We start from the raw sequence: 12688 nt of genomic DNA, 5'->3' as shown, positions 1-12688 counted from the left end.
TCGGTCCCCGGTGGCCTGTCTCTGTGGCCTCCTCCACTCTTCCACTCGTGGGGCTCTCACTTCGGTCCCCGGTGGCCTGTCTCTGTGACCCCCTCCACTCTTCCACTTGTGGGGCTCTCACTTCGGTCCCCGGTGGCCTGTCTCTGTGGCCTCCTCCACTCTTCCACTCGTGGGGCTCTCACTTCGGTCCCCGGTGGCCTGTCTCTGTGGCTTCCTCCACTCTTCCACTCGTGGGGCTCTCACTTCGGTCCCCGGTGGCCTGTCTCTGTGACCCCCTCCACTCTTCCACTCGTGGGGCTCTCACTTCGGTCCCCGGTGGCCTGTCTCTGTGGCCTCCTCCACTCGTGGGGCTCTCACTTCGGTCCCCGGTGGCCTGTCTCTGTGGCCCCCTCCACTCTTCCTACGACACTTGTGGGGCTCTCACTTCGGTCCCCGGTGGCCTGTCTCTGTGACCCCCCTCCACTCTTCCACTTGTGGGGCTCTCACTTCGGTCCCCGGTGGCCTGTCTCTGTGACCCCCTCCACTCTTCCACTCGTGGGGCTCTCACTTCGGTCCCCGGTGGCCTGTCTCTGTGGCCTCCTCCACTCTTCCACTCGTGGGGCTCTCACTTCGGTGGCCTGTCTCTGTGGGCCCCCTCCACTCTTCCACTCGTGGGGCTCTCACTTCGGTCCCTGGTGGCCTGTCTCTGTGGCCCCCTCCACTCTTCCACTTGTGGGGGTCTTTCTTTGGCCCCCGGTGGCCTGTCTCTGTGGCCTGGTTTGCCCATCTGTGGCACGGCCCGAAGCTGCTGGCAGCCGGTGGTGGCTCCTGTTCAGTGCTGCACATCAGCGGACCAGCAACATTGTGCAAGACCTGGATGCACGGGTGTTGTCCAAGAGTTTGTAAAAAACAAAATGTGGTTAATCATGCTACCCAGAAAAAAATAGGAAGACGGTAGCCAGCAGCCTTCAGGTCACCAGATGTCTGAATGTTCCCAGAAATAAACAGTTTATGAAAAAAAGAAAACTGCTGAGACGACGTGAACTTGAAGAATCGTGGGAAAAATCCGACATTGGAACCAATAGTGTGCAGCACAAGTGTCCGATGAGAAACATGTTTTAAATGTGTGCTGCAAGCCAGCCAGTCAACAATGTGAGAGATTTTATTTCTATATTCATGCAGCACGCACTCGACCAGCACGGCTGTTATGACGCGGCCTCCGTGCGACCAATAAAATCATTGAAAGTAGCAGCCCGGACAGAACTGGTATACTTTGGAGCCCCGCAGACTCCTTAGGGTGACTGGCTGACGTAGCGGAGTGTTCACATCTCGTATCCACCGTGGAATAGCGGGAAGAACGTATCTGTGGAACAGTGGAGAAGGGCTGGCGGCTTTCTTCATCTCTCTATGGTGAGGGATCAGCTAGGCGCTATAGTATGAGGGGAGGGGGTGACCCGATGCTCGTGATAAACTGTGCTGCTGTCTGTGATTGGACAGGGGCAGCAGGGATCACCCCAACCTGCCCTGTGCTGGTGGGAGCCCACCCCTAAGGTGCTACGTGCTGGTGGTAGCCACGGTCACCCCTAAGGTGCTACGTGCTGGTGGTAGCCTCAGTCACCCCTAAGGTGCTACGTGCTGGTGGTAGCCACGGTCACCCCTAAGGTGCTACGTGCTGGTGGGAGCCCACCCCTAAGGTGCCATGTGCTGGTGGTAGCCACGGTCACCCCTAAGGTGCTACGTGCTGGTGGTAGCCACGGTCACCCCTAAGGTGCTACGTGCTGGTGGTAGCCACGGTCACCCCTAAGGTGCTACGTGCTGGTGGTAGCCACGGTCACCCCTAAGGTGCTACGTGCTGATGGTAGCCACGGTCACCCCTAAGGTGCTACGTGCTGGTGGTAGCCACGGTCACCCCTAAGGTGCTACGTGCTGGTGGTAGCCACGGTCACCCCTAAGGTGCTACGTGCTGGTGGGAGCCCACCCCTAAGGTGCCATGTGCTGGTGGTAGCCACGGTCACCCCTAAGGTGCTACGTGCTGGTGGTAGCCACGGTCACCCCTAAGGTGCTACGTGCTGGTGGTAGCCACGGTCACCCCTAAGGTGCTACGTGCTGGTGGTAGCCACGGTCACCCCTAAGGTGCTACGTGCTGGTGGTAGCCACGGTCACCCCTAAGGTGCTACGTGCTGGTGGGAGCCCACCCCTAAGGTGCCATGTGCTGGTGGTAGCCACGGTCACCCCTAAGGTGCTACGTGCTGGTGGTAGCCACGGTCACCCCTAAGGTGCTACGTGCTGGTGGTAGCCACGGTCACCCCTAAGGTGCCACGTGCTGGTGGTAGCCACGGTCATCCCTAAGGTGCTACGTGCTGGTGGTAGCCACGGTCACCCCTAAGGTGCTACGTGCTGGTGGTAGCCCACCCCACGGTGCCATGACGCGCAGGCGCAGGGTCAGGCGGGTACCAAGGTCACACCGTGGTCAGCGCCGGGCGCTCGGTGCAGACAGGTGGGCCGCTGTGTCCGGCCCTGATTGTATTAGCCATAGAGCACAGCGCCCTAATTAAGACACTTAGCTGCGGCCCTAAACTGGATTACACCCCGTCTGGCTGAGAGGCTACAGTGCGCTGCGTCCCCTCCTCCTCCATCGCAGTGGGGGGCGCTGTGCTGTCCCGCGGCCTTCGATTCTTGATGCAGTTTTGTTTAAATTGTACACGCGCCTCTGGTTAGATCACTCTTTCAGTATCGGGCCCACTTTGACGTCTGTGGACAGCAGTGCGTTTTGTTTCGCCCACCCCCCCCAAGAGCCTTGATAGCCTTGTTACCTCGAAACCGGTCCCAGGATGCTTGTTTCCGGTCCAGGGAAGACCTGGCTTGTCAGTTCGGGCTGGACTGTTCCCATGGGGCACAGGGTCAGACTAATTTGCATGTGGCCGGGGTCTGAACTGTGGTGGGGTGAGCAAAAGAACGATGATGGATTCAACCCAGATCTGCGAGTGTCTGAAAAGTTTCAGCTCTCCGTCCATCCTCTCCTTGTGTTTGCTTTGTATGTATACATACACGTACATATATGCACAATCACTTCTGTGCACCGAGTGAGTGAGAGACAGGCACTATTGAAGAAGCTTCCCTACACAACTTTTCCCCCGGACAAATTGGTGCTGCAGCCTCCGGCTGCCTTCCAGCGAGTGATGGCTCGCACTTCCATATTGCTCAGTCGATCATCCTGCAGATATTTTTAGCTCAGACAAACACCTCAAAAGAGAAGTTCCACCGGTTTGGTCCTAGGAGGGCCTCGAAGTCCTACATTGATTGTACGAGACACCATTGTGTGGGTGATCAGCTCTTCGAGGGTTCACTTGTACCAAGAAAGGCAAAGTGATGGCTTTGGTTATCTCGATAATCCTGGGCATTAAAATATGCTCCATTCTGGCTATACATGAACCTCCAGAAAGCCTTTGAGCACATTCCACCACAGCCAAGACTGCAACGATGGCATTGGCCGGTGAAGGTTCTTGACATTTTTCCAGGCTGTGACATGGGCGCCAGTGAACACATTCACAACATGCAAGTGTTTTAACAGTCCAGTCTGATGGGAGGGCTTTTGGTAGTATCCATCCAAAGAACAAATTATTGGTAACTCCCTTTTTAGTGGGCACTCTGGTCGCAGACTCCTCACTGCCCCCTCACCCCCACGTCTATTCCGTGAAGTGGCCTCTGAACAACCAGTTGGGTTTCGGCCACTGTCACCTGCAGTTTGTTTGAAGTGCTCCGCATCTGAGGACGCGGAGTGAAAAGCTTCAGAAACGAACGCCAGCAACAGGGGTGGTATTTATGGGCAGCTCTGACCTGCCCCTTTGTGGTGGTGTCAAGTCACTGCATGGCCATATAGCGCCACCTGCGGTGGAAATATTCTGAAGGTGGGAAACCTGCCATTGGACAGCGTATCCGCCAGAAAGAGGTCTACTGGAGGTATGCAACTTGTTCATTACTGCTGTGGGTTCTTCGTGTGACTGCTTTAACACGATTTATCAATCAACTTTGCCATAAATCGCTTTGTTTGTTTGAAGACTATTATATTTTTTGTGGCCCAGCAGTCTTCTTTCTGTTGGGTAGGGAGCATTTTAATCCCACAAATTTTCTGTATGAAGTGAGACACATGATTTCCACTTTTTCCGATATATAGTTTACCGTAAATAATTTTGCCCCTCAGATGTATAAGCGGCCATTGTTGGTGTAGGAACATATTTCAGACTTTTCAGCTCACTCGGAGCCTCTGTTCAGCACTGTTCGCACGTTGAGGCCGTGAAGTAGAAGTAACTCCTGGGGACCAGTTACATGAACTGGAAACCTTTGCCTACAGTGGAGTGAATGTGAGTGCGCTGCACCGCAAGAGACCATGTAAGGTTGTAACCCCGCCCCTCAGGACTTTATAGGCGGCTTCAAATTACTTTGGTTTTTTGATAGGTTGATGGGAGGAATAGCCCCGCCCTTCTCATAATCCGTCCCCTTTAAGCCTCTACCCCTTTTAATTCCCTAGGTCCTCTTTGCCCGTATCACCCAACGGTGGAAATTCTTCAAATGTTGACTGGTCTGTTATTTTATTTGCAGGTTTTTCTGCTTGGTTGACTCTGAAGCGAATCCTTTTGTGGTGTTACTTTCTTCTGTATCTACATTCATACGGTTATTTACATATGTCAGTGGATACCAGGGTTTGTATAGTCAACCAGTGCTTTAAATGGGCAGGTACTGTGCAGTACTCTGTACCTGCACTTCTTTCATTTGAAAGGGAGAGTACCGGCACATCTCAGCACTGCTGCAGGGCATTTAGAGAGTACCAGCACTCAGGAGCAAATAGTGAGTGCCTGGACTTCTACATTTCCATTTAAATAACTAGTTATTCTACGCAAACCATAGTATTCACTGACATAATCATATTTCAAAATAAGCATTAACAAAGCCAATCGGTATTGCCTACGCATGCTAGTGCAGTTTATTTGATAATTTACCGCAAGCATATGCTTCAAAAATAGAGTAAAAAGAAAATATGCAGCCACCTGAACACGGCCGCCATCGTCTTTCAATAAAAATATTAAAATAAAAAACATTCAGTTAAGTAATTTTATTACCAGTTACATTTTTGTTTTAATGGCAAGCCTTTCTTTCAGTAGTTTCATGCAACTAATTATTTGTCAAGTAGGCAAGGCTAAATCGCCGCCCAAACAAACAAATCGTAGACAGATGCAAAGTTACGAGGCAACTTAAACTCTTCACATGGACAACTTTGAAGAAGGCGAAAAAAACGATTTAAAGTTTATATGAACAGTCGGTGCACTTTGAACCACATTTGTCACTGAAGAGAAATAAAGTTGAGGTGGATTTGAACAATGTACACTGGCTTTCTGGGGTCCATCAAGGTGAAGGGAGCCAGTGGGACGAATGTGTTGACCCATCATCTGTTGTGTATGCTCTGATGTGTGGAAGCAAACCTTGAATTACAGTTTAGGAGACCACTGCTGTGGCCCATAAAAGCCTTTTGACGTATGTATATTATGTATGACCGCAGTCAGCTAAAGCAGCAATGCAGGCGGGGTCCTATAGAAAGTTTTTTCATGCGCCAGAGGCGCATTCATCCTAGGATTCAGAGAACTCTAAAAATGTTGGTAATGCTCATATTTGAACATTTCATAATTGTCTGCTCAAGATGCCAGTTATGAGTTTAATTAAAAGCATAAAAAATGTATTCGAGAATGTGACAGTACAGTTTTCTTTCACAGAGCACCTTGACAGATCTCCTTTAAATTAAAACAGAATACAAAAATATTAAAATGCTGTGTGGAAACCGTTGTCTCCCTTAAAATAAGAATCGTTTGACTGAAGTTCATTTCAAGAGACATATTTTTGGGGGTGTGATCATCACAGTTGAGGCTCTGCTCTCCTCAGTGCGCATTGGTCCTTGCTGGAAGCCACGTTTCAACATTTCACAGCACGTCATTTTACCTCCATGGCGTGATGCAACCTTCCAAGCAGCTCTAGAGATGGTCTGATAGCTCCCCTCCATCCCACTACACGCTTTCTTAGTTCTAGCCGGCTCTACAGATGGTCTGATATGTCGCCTCCATCCCACTACGGAGGTTCTTAGGTCTAGCTTCCAGGCAGCTCTGGAGATGGTCTGACATCTCACCTCCATCCCGCTACGGAGGTTCTTAGTTCTAGCCTCCAGGCAGCTCTGGAGCTGGTCTGATATCTCACCTCCATCCCACTCTAGAGATTCTTAGTTCTAGCCTCCAGGCAGCTCTGGAGATGGTCTGATATGTCGCCTCCCTCCCGCTATGGAGATTCTTAGTACTAGCCTCCATGCAGCTCTGGAGATTCTTAGTTCTAGCCTCCAGGCAGCTCTGGAGATGGTCTGACATCTCACCTCCATCCCACTCTAGAGATTCTTAGTTCTAGCCTCCAGGCAGCTCTGGAGATGGTCTGACATCTCACCTCCATCCCGCTACGGAGGTTCTTAGGTCTAGCCTCCAGGCAGCTCTAGAGATGGTCGGATGTCTACTCACCATACCACTCTATAGATTCTTATTCTAGCCTCCAGGCAGGTCTAGAGACTGTCTGATAGCTCACGTCCATCCCACTGCAGAGATTCATAGTTCTAGCCTCCAGGCTGCTCTAGAGACGGTTTGTCATCTCGTCTCCATCCTGCTCTAGAGATTTTTTGTTCTGGCCTACAGGCAGCTCTGGAGACGGTCTGATATCTCGCCTCCATCCCACTCTAGAGATTCTTAGTTCTAGCCTCCAGGCAGCTCTGGAGATGGTCTGATATGTCGCCTCCCTCCCGCTATGGAGATTCTTAGTACTAGCCTCCATGCAGCTCTGGAGATTCTTAGTTCTAGCCTCCAGGCAGCTCTGGAGATGGTCTGACATCTCACCTCCATCCCGCTACGGAGGTTCTTAGGTCTAGCCTCCAGGCAGCTCTAGAGATGGTCGGATGTCTACTCACCATACCACTCTATAGATTCTTATTCTAGCCTCCAGGCAGGTCTAGAGACTGTCTGATAGCTCACGTCCATCCCACTGCAGAGATTCATAGTTCTAGCCTCCAGGCTGCTCTAGAGACGGTTTGTCATCTCGTCTCCATCCTGCTCTAGAGATTTTTTGTTCTGGCCTACAGGCAGCTCTGGAGACGGTCTGATATCTCGCCTCCATCCCACTCTAGAGATTCTTAGTTCTAGCCTCCAGGCAGCTCTGGAGATGGTCTGATATGTCGCCTCCCTCCCGCTATGGAGATTCTTAGTACTAGCCTCCATGCAGCTCTAGAGATTCTTAGTTCTAGCCTCCAGGCAGCTCTGAAGACAGTCTGATATCTTGCCTCCATCCAGCTCTAGAGATTCTTAATTCTGGTCTCCAAGCAGCCCTAGAGATGGTCTGATATCTCGCCTCCATCCCGCTACGGAGGTTCTTAGTTCTAGCCTCCAGGCAGCTTGCGCAAAAGCTAGTAATATCCGGAGGGGGTAGACCGTCTAGGAGTGCTAACTCCCTCCTCTTGAAACCTCAGATCTTCCGCAAAAAGAGAACATGCCAACGAGCCTTCTCTGGCGCTGCACCAAAAATTTGGAACTCTCTTCCACCGGAAATTCGTAGAATCTCTTCCAAGGTTGCTCTCAAATTGGAAGCAAAAAGATTCCTCATGAATACGTTCTTACCTTAACACGATGGATGACAGTCAGCCCTAATCGCTCTGGAAATACAACTGCATTGGTTAATAATTGTTACTATTGTATTTGCCCCCCTTACATCATTATGTATCATCACTCCCATGATGTCATTTTGTATCATTGACTAGCCCACCCTACGTTCCCCCTGGATTATATAGGAACTGTTATGTTTGCACTATGATTCTATGCCTATTAGATTCCCCATTTTATTCTTGTTGTGATCTTTTTCCCTCCTCTCCCTCAAACTGTAAAGCGCTCTGATATCCTTCGGGATCAAGTTCGCGCTATATAAAACTTTATAAATAAATAGACCGTTTGATATCTCACCTCCATCCTGCTCTAGAGATTCTTAGTACTAGCCTCCAGGCAGCTCTGGAGATTTTTAGGTCTAGCCTCCAGGCAGCTCTAGAGACGGTCTGATATCTCGCCTCCATCCCGCTCTAGATATTCTTAGTACCAGCCTCCAGGCAGCTCTAAAGACGGTCTGATATCTCGCCTCCATCCCGATACGGAGGTTCTTAGTTCTAGCCTCCAGGCAGGTCTCGAGACTGTTTGATAGCTCGCGTCCATCCCACTGCAGAGATTCATAGTTCTAGCTTTCAGGCAGCTCTAGAGACGGTTTGTCATCTCGCCTCCATTCTGCTCTGGAGATTCTTAGATCTAGCCTCCAGGCAGCTCTGGAGATGGTCTGATATCTCGCCTCCCTCCCGCTATGGAGATTTGGTTCTAGCCTGCAGGCAGGTTTGGAGATGGTCTGTTATCTCACCTCCATCCCGCTTAGAGATTGTTAGTTCTAGCATCCAGGCAGCTCTAGAGACGGTCTGATATCTGGCCTCCATTCTACTACGGACATTCTTAGTTCTAGGCTCCATACAGCTTTTGAGAATGTTTTCGAACATGCTTCTGTGAAACTAAAGACCATATAACGTCTTGTCACTCAATGGGAGATTCTCATGGCGTAGGGACTGGGCACCGTAGGACTCAACCACATACCTGGACTGCTGCACTTGTGGCTGGCTGAACACTGCTAGAGTCCTGTACTAGATACACAATGTCACCTCGAACCAGGGAGAAACATGGAACACAGTGAACGTATGATGGTGCAGTACTCCAGTCCTTACTCATCAAACTGTACACGTTATAACTAGTGCCAGTAGTGCATGAGTACAGCCATAAAAGTATCGCCTCCTAGCTACGCCTTCGCCTCCAAATGTAGAGATCAGCATTAGATGCCAGGAATCAATATGAGTCATGTACCATTTGGAGTAAGGAACAGAGCTAGAACTTTGTTCACTCAGAGTAACTATAGAGAAGGGCCAGCGTTAGCACAGTGCAGGTTCTAAAAGAACTGGGTCACTGAACCATAGGAGGGATTACTACAGCAGAATTAGAATCCATCATGCCTCGACTCGGGAATGTGGCTTGTTTCTACCAATGGGCTTGTTTCTACCAATGGGCTTGTTTCCATCATGGCACGTGCAGAAGTATCTATCAAAGCCATGAGCAGAGTCTGGCCATTCTACCACCTATCACCCCCCATTCCGCCATCTGCCCAAAGGTTTTGAAAACGTAACTTATTCAGAGAACAAACTTGCAAGTGAGGTCTCTCTGAGGACGTGCCTTCCAAACATCAGATGTGTGTGGACCATACCCACCTCAAAGGCCCCTCTCCACATGGTAGGTCCCTGGTGGTGGACTTGGACCCAACCACTTAGGTTTCAGGTAAGAGTCAGCCAGGCAAAAGAGGTTTGTCCAAGCGAGGTACCTTCCAAGCTCACCCACACCGGAGATCCCACTGCGAATGGAAGAGAGCTTGGGCTTGGCTTAGATCAGGCCAGATAAAGTGAACCTGGAGGTCTTCAAGGAAAGGATCATCCTACTCTTGGAGGTGGTTTACAAACATCGCACGTTTGGAACATCTCAGAACGGTACCCAACCCAAAAACCCCACTCCAGAGGGAACAAGTGGGGAGGGGGCTGTATGTCTCTTGAGATCCACCCGCATTCTGAACCCAACCCAAAGACCCCACTCCAGAGGGAACAAGTGGGGAGGGGGCTGTATGTCTCTTGAGATCCACCCACATTCTGAACCCAACCCAAAGACCCCACTCCAGAGGGAACAAGTGGGGAGGGGGCTGTATGTCTCTTGAGATCCACCCACATTCTGAACCCAACCCAGAGACCCCACTCCAGAGGGAACAAGTGGGGAGGGGGCTGCATGTCTCTTGAGATCCACCCGCATTCTGAACCCAACCCAAAGACCCCACTCCAGAGGGAACAAGTGGGGAGGGGGCTGTATGTCTCGAGATCCACCCGCATTCTGAACCCAACCCAAAGACCCCACTCCAGAGGGAACAAGTGGGGAGGGGGCTGTTTGTCTCTTGAGATCCACCCGCATTCTGAACCCAACCCAAAGACCCCCACTCCAGAGGGAACAAGTGGGGAGGGGGCTGTATGTCTCTTGAGATCCACCCACATTCTGAACCCAACCCAAAGACCCCCTCCAGAGGGAACAAGTGGGGAGGGGGCTGTATGTCTCTCGAGATCCACCCGCATTCTGAACCCAACCCAAAGACCCCACTCCAGAGGGAACAAGTGGGGAGGGGGCTGTGTGTGTTGAGTTCCATCCAGATTTTGACCAAAGGTGTGCCAGGTAAGGAAGGACTGTTTCGAGAGATGCCTTCCTATCGCACGCGTAGAACCTTGGATACCCCACTACAGGGGAAGGCGCTTGGGGTTCACCGAAGCCCAACTATCCCATGGTCAACGGAAGGTATGCGCCCCGTTTTTCATGCATACTCCATACGACCCCAGTGTAATGGCCAAGAAGGTTGGGTGTTGGGATTTACATTTAGCACCTGTGGAAAGGCGGGTTGTGTGAATGGGGGTAAAAGTACAGTTCATAGAGGTGTTTGGGCAGAAAATGTTAAAATGTGTCTTTGTTTCCTCCTCAGCGTTCTTCGCTTTTTAATGACAGACCCAGGCTGCCGTATACTTGAACACTATTGAAGATGCACCAGTATCACTCCAGGGGCAACCTTTGAAGGTGGGGTAGGACCAAAACCCCCAAAGAAATATCATCTTGGAGCGCGTTGGCGGAATCGAATACTGTAGACTTTTCCTTATGCGCATTTCCAGCGCCATTCGAGCATTTTCTAACCACGTGTTCGTACTTGGTATATTCCTCTTGCATATCTGTTTTTTTATTAATATAACTATAAATATCTAAATATATAAGGATGTAATTTCCAACTATGAATATACAACACTATTTCTATGAGAGCTGTTTTATATGGGCCCCTCACTTTTTTTATATTTGTTTTTTTATGACTCTTTTGTCAGTTTGAAGAGCAGATGCACACAAGATCTTTTTGCATTGCACAACCATCTGTACCAATGCAGATGTCATATTTATACTTTACTTGCTCCACTTTTTAGACTTACTGTATGTTTTAGTGTGCTCCGTCAGTATAATAATCACAGTTTTGTACTCACATCTTTCTCTGCGCAGGAGAAGCAGCCATGCTGTGGAGTTCAGTTCACAGCCCCGGCGCTTTTTAACATCGATAAGTTGGCGTTGAAATAAAAGCTATCCAGTGAATATGCCCAAAAAGGTGTTACTCTCTTTATTTGCATCGGTCAGTGGTATTGTACGACTAATACATTTTCTGAAACAGTTTTACAAGAGAATTGAGAGGTGCACTCAGTGAAGTCAATAATACAAAGAGTTCATAGATTTTGTCAGTCTTCTGTTCTTTCTTTAATGGGTTCTTTATTTTCTCTTTTTAAAATACACAGGCACAGCCAACGTGTTTCATTCCCTTTAGTGCCTTGGGAATTTCGTCAGGGCATAGAAATGGATCATTCAAATCCGATGGTCAAAAATGTAGTCACACCTTCAAAGTTGATGCTGTAAGAATATGGTCCGTCGGTAGACCCAAATGTTCCTTCGAGAGTCAGTGTAGCGAGGGGGACAGTGACAAATGCTGGTTGTCGGGTAACATCCAAACCGGTAGCCAAAGTTAGATCTTGAAAAGCAGGACCTGTGATAGGGTATCCGCGGTCTCCTGCTCCTCCCCGTGGAATTCTGAAACAGTTTGTAATCTCGGGGGGAGAGGGCATGATGTGGCGAATGATTTTGTCAGAGATTCAAGTAGCAAATTGTGCCAGAGTACCTTTTATTCCATGAGCATGTTTATGTACATTATACAATATATGAGCAGTGTTTTGAACTCCTCATTTTCCAATTGTTTAAAGGACTCACGAAACATAAGGCGACATTTCTATTATTTACAACCGGTAGTTCAAAGAATTTGTCACTTTCATTAATGAACATTGGATTTAAAACATTTGAAGAACTTGAAAAAAAACAAATTATCCCATTATATGACATGATTAATGAATGAGTGTTCTGCATATATTAGATTCCTTAAAATGCTAACTGTAGTAGTTGTTGCACTTACAAATTACTCATGGTAAAAGACTCCCGGATTGGTTCACCGAAATACCTGGATGGCAGAATGAGTTTGTACAGTGTACGCCTTTCACCAAGCACGAGTTTGTGTTTTTCATTGAGTCAAGCAGTCATCCGCCTTCTTGATTCCTCTCAACCCTGAGCCCTCTTTGCTGTCCTGCACGTCTCTGATGATCACCCTACTGGGTTACTCAAATTCACCACTGAAAATCCACTGCTGAGCACATGGCAGAAATGTGCTATTTGTTATCCCTATAATTGTTTAATCCTGGGGGGAGCCATGTCATGAATTAAGCAGATGTCTGAAGCAAGCTCAACACTGGTTGGAATCCAGTCAGCTCTAACAGTCTGATATCTTGCAGGAAGGCCCAGCGCACCCTTTCTTGCTTTCTGTTAGCTGCCTAGAAGGGTTCCCCCACCACTCCCCCTACACTGTTCTGTACAGTTGTAGATGATTCAGAACCAGTGTCTGTGAATGCAGGTGCAAAGACCTCTCTTATCTGTCTGCTTCTCAGCATAATCATCTGACTGTT

At 49.2% G+C, this 12688-nt stretch overlaps 1 protein-coding gene across 1 annotated transcript in view; it reads left to right on the top strand.

Moving 5' to 3' along the window:
* Positions 1 to 11294, top strand: part of LOC144792763 (septin-2) — a 329710-nt gene extending 318416 nt beyond the window's left edge. Inside the window, exon 13 of the mRNA XM_078667947.1 lies at positions 10636 to 11294. The gene's annotated coding sequence lies outside the window, so the exon portion shown is untranslated. The remainder of the gene's footprint in view (positions 1 to 10635) is intronic.
* Positions 11295 to 12688: the final 1394 nt, after the last annotated feature.

Source organism: Lissotriton helveticus, chromosome 11 (genome assembly GCF_964261635.1).
Source record: "Lissotriton helveticus chromosome 11, aLisHel1.1, whole genome shotgun sequence".
Taxonomy (NCBI): Eukaryota; Metazoa; Chordata; class Amphibia; order Caudata; family Salamandridae; genus Lissotriton; species Lissotriton helveticus.
This window is presented reverse-complemented; position numbering and strand designations above follow the sequence as displayed.